The sequence below is a fragment of the Austrofundulus limnaeus genome, unplaced genomic scaffold, assembly GCF_001266775.1.
Source record: "Austrofundulus limnaeus strain Quisiro unplaced genomic scaffold, Austrofundulus_limnaeus-1.0 Scaffold133, whole genome shotgun sequence".
Taxonomy (NCBI): domain Eukaryota; kingdom Metazoa; phylum Chordata; class Actinopteri; order Cyprinodontiformes; family Rivulidae; genus Austrofundulus; species Austrofundulus limnaeus.
This window is the reverse complement of record NW_013952535.1, coordinates 758,778-763,469: the sequence shown is the minus strand read 5'-3', so window position 1 is coordinate 763,469 and position 4,692 is coordinate 758,778. Positions and strand designations below refer to the sequence as shown.

The window sequence follows — 4,692 nt, the reverse complement described above, 5'->3', positions numbered from 1 at the left end:
CTGCGCGTCGAGCTGCAAAAGTTCAGATTTTCTAACTTCAGCAATTTGCACCTCAGTGCGTCGAATGCTCAGATGGTTCAAATTGTTCAAATCGCGTTGCTCTAATCGCGCTTGAGGCGCCGCAGCACCTCCTGACGTTGCTTGAAGCGCGTCCACCATAGACTTTGTATGTAAACCTGAGGCTCCTGACGCTGAAATCGCGTTCGGTGTGAACGCACCATAACCTATACTAGTGCAATAAAAGTGTATTATAATCCTAAAATATATTAATTTAAACCACTCGGATTATAATTAGAACGTTGTTGAAAATCTTTAAAAAAATGTTTCCAAGACCAAAGAATTTCTAATAAAGTTTAAGTTTAAATAAAGTGGAGTATTGCGGTGAAAGCCATGATGCTCCACTTGTGAAAGCAAAACTGTCAGGCCTCACCATGGCACTCAGACAACAATTCTGAGTGCCACACTGCCGGACAGGACACGGTAAAAAAAATTAAAATAAAACAAAATAAACTGTCTCCAAGTAAAAGTAAAAACTCTACAAATTATTAAAGCCAGCTTGCAGCTGCATAAACCAGACAAATTAGAAACAAAGTGATTCCAGTGTGGCCAACATGGATAGAACATAAATTGTCAAATATTTCATTGGATATATAAGAACAAAAAAATTAACAATTGTAAATAGAGTTAGTATTTTTTTTTAATTGTGTCCTCCTCCGGGTATTAGTATTATTGACAAACTCATCAAAAAAAAAAGAAAAAAATTCATTAAAAACAACCCGGCGAAAAAAACGTGTATAAACAAAAAAATAATAATAATAATAATCTCTGTCATCTTTTGATCACACAATGGTTCCAGAGGATTTCCTGCACTATGGTAAATAAAGTAATATTCAGTCATCATTACAGTGAAATGATTCAGTGGTTTTTGTGTTTTTTGGGGGGATTTGTTATGAAAATCTCTCACTTTATTATAATGAGCTCTAAAAGCCTCTGAGGGAAAATGGCAGTGCTAATTTTAATAGTCTCTCAATATGGTGTAATAATCTCAGTTCAAGGACCATCAGAGACACTAACAAGACTCTAAAAATCATCATGACTATAATGAAGCACGGGCTTTATTTGACACAGTCTCATAATGAATAAAATCAATTAAAGCCGTTATGAAAGTGATCTACATATGTAACGCTCATCACAAATTCTTGTTGATGGAGGCCAAAGATGTTGAAGTAAAACCTGTAAATATGCTTCAAAATAAAATTCAAATAGTACAGTTAATCAAAGGGTCATCAAAGAAGAGCACATCATCAACAGTTCGGATCAATCCTCTGGCAGTTGCTTTTAAGCCAACGCACACATATTTCATTTCCTCTCCACACTGGCTGGATTTCCTGGAGAACCGAGGCAAGAGAAGCTGCCAATTCCACACGCTGCAGAAACACTTGTTATCAGTTCCATCTGTGTGCTCCTGAGTACCCATGTACTGTGACGCTATATGTGATTAGTGCTCATACTTCTGCTTACAGTTTGACTTTACCAGTTTAGTTAGCTCCATCTCACGGCATTGTGATTTCACTAATCTAAGAGGCCTTTCTGCGTGCAAAAAGGGTTGATCTCACTTGATACTAAATAAATTAAACTGTCATTGATTAAGTCACAGGCTAGTTTGATTTAAAGGAAGAATTTCATTTTATTAAAAAAAATCATCTAGAAGTTAGGCATTCGTGCATTAATTTCCACAAATGTCAAATCCTCTTTTCTAAATTTTTATTACATTTAGTCCACACACCCTTTTGTGTATTCTAAAATAAACCATTTATCGTTATCATTTCTACATACATCGCATGATTAGTGAAGGCTGCTGACCTGGACCTTGGACCTGTCCATGTTCTGTTCCTGCAGTTTGGCCTTGAGCCTAATGAGGCTCGATAATGGTTCTTTTCAAGTCTGTCTGGGGGAAACCAACCATGTGCAAACTGGAACAAATGTGCACAGTTGCTAAGCGCGTACTCACACTGTCTACCACCATCCAAAGTTGCTTGGTTGATAAAAGGAGGAACATAAAAGCATCAATCATACTCTGCTACTGGTTTTACAGCTACTCTATCAATGACTATATTTGTGTTCCTTCAATGTTAATCCACAGGGGAAAGAAACTTAATTTACTGCATGACACACACTCCGTATCAACCCCAACAGTTACTGGTTAAGACTGAATTACTGGCCTACACTTGTTAATTAGTCATGCAGTAATACTTAAGAATTACAATTATTTGACTCCCCAGGCACGATCAAAATCAACAGAAAGTTAAATATAAAATCATAGTGTTTAATTTTTGACAGCATTTTAACACTGCATACAGTGCAGCTGAGAAGTTGAGCAATTATTCTGTGTAATGTGTTCAGAGTTAAGAAATTAACAGGGTGATCTTTTTATGATTATCCAGGGGAATACATAAAGCTGTAATTATGTCAACTCCATGTGGAAGACTGAGGACCAATAGACCAATAAAAAATTAAAGAAAGAATGGGAGAATAAAATATATCTTTTTCTAAAGAGCTCAAACAAAAGGGGCATTTAGTTTGTTACAAACGCACAACAGTAAAAGACAGAAATAGATACAAGATTCATCGTCTGTGGTACAGAGAAAAAGAATAAAAGTCAGTTTATTCAATCTGTCTTAGATCAAAGCTACAAGCTTTTTCAGATACGTTACCTCATCTTTTGTTAATGAAAGTCAAATAACCTTGGATCTGGCATTATGGCAGCATGTTATGTCAAATGTGAAAAGTTTTATCTCCATAAATGTAAGCACAGATGACTAACTCTTCAGATTGAAAAAAAAAGAAAGAAAAGAAAATCCCGTATTCCATTAGAAATGTCAATTTTATTTGTTTATTAATATTTTTTAACTGAACCTTACTCACAGGTCATGGAACGGGTGAAGTCCATATGTATGGCAGGATTGACAGAAACACAAAAGATTAAAGTAGTTTTTGTTCAACACAGCTACCAGTAATGAAGTCAACTTAACACGTTACTTTAACAAAAATATATTTAAAGAATGAAGGAATGAAAGCAAACACCATGTTGTGTTTGTTTTTCCTCATTTTATATGGACAGTGGACATTTATGGTACCAATATAGAAGATGTCTATGACCATTTAAGGAATTAATTAATCCACTTCTTTAAAACACTGACAAGTACCCAGAAGAAACAGTAGGCTAACGTGTGAGTGTAATAATAACCCCTCTGCTTCCTGTTCTGGTATAATCATAAAGATGCCTGCTGCTACAGACAATAACATTTGTCTTGGTGGCTGCAGGCCTTTGAATCATTTAAAAATAAATTAGTAAAGGCTGAGCAAAATATGCTTGTATAAAACTGCTATTCATACTAATTACAACCTGAATACATGTTGCAGTGTGTGGTTTTTGGTTCTCACTTTCTATCTACTTGTGAAACTTAAGTTTGAGGAACAATTAGCACTTTTTAAATGCTTGTCATGTGATGCACTCTACCTGTGCCTGATTTCTAATTCACAGCTCGTAATGTTTTAGAAATGCCAAGACTATAAAATAAAAGCTGTATTAAACTGATGTAAAGTCAATACCCTTTTAATGAGTCACAAAAATGAACCAAACAAATAAACGAAATCACAAAAATCTCTAAGAAAGAGGAAGGGAGCAGATTGTAAAAAGCCCCATAAAGTTTTATAGGTAGACTACTTGCAAAATCTCGATGCATCAATTCTCTGCAGATTCCCCTTCAAAGCCATTTCAAGACAGCACAAGCAGCTTTGTTCCTCTGCCACCTTTCCCCACTTTCAACCTGTTCTAAACCCATCTTTATTGTTTTAGGCGAAGCATTCTCTCAAACCTCAGCTGCTTGCTTTCCACATTCCACTGTCATAAGCCTCAGTTTTCCCTCTCCCACATGTTGCAGCCTTTGGAAAGCATGGATACGGGCTGGCAGAGTCACGGAATCAAATCTGTTTTTGAGTTAAACCAGAGTACAGCCTGGACCTGTCCTGATTTGGATGCTGCTGTTGCTTTTTGAAAAATCTCATTTGGAGTCTGTGCCTGCACTATCATCGAGTGAAACGTTTCAAAAACACGGAACGTGTAAAATCAAAGTTCACACAGCAGCCACAAAAACACCAAATGCCATAACTGAAATGGTGTATGCTTCTAATCGCTGAACCATTTTGCACGAGTTGTCTCTCACTCATTTTCTGTAGCTAACCATGTTTGTGCGACAGTCAACAGGTGAGAGGCAAGGTACATAGGGCCAGTAGACACAAGACAAAGAACCAAGCAAACACACTTAAACTTCAGGTCAAATTATAATCACTTATTAACCTAACTTGCAGGTTTTTGGACTGTGGAAGGAAGCTGGAGTACCTGGAGAAAACCCACACACGCAGAGTGAGACATAAACTCCATATACTGTATAGAAATTTACAGATAGAACAAGAACTGGAGAGCTTTATGATGTGGAGTGACAGTGCCAACTACCACACCACCCATCCATCCATCCATCCATCCATTTTCTTCCGCCTATCCGGGGTCGGGTCGCGGGGGCAGCAGCTTCAGAAGGGAGGCCCAGACCTCCCTTTCCCCAGCCACTTCTTCCAGCTCCTCCGGGGGAACTCCAAGGCGTTCCCAGGCCAGCCGAGAGACATAGTCCCTCC

General features: G+C 37.6%; 1 protein-coding gene across 4 annotated transcripts in view; it reads right to left on the bottom strand.

The window, feature by feature from the left end:
* sipa1l1 (signal-induced proliferation-associated 1 like 1) overlaps positions 1-4,692 on the bottom strand; it is a 78,387-nt gene that overhangs the window by 54,305 nt on the left and 19,390 nt on the right. The gene's annotated exons all lie outside the window — the stretch shown is intronic.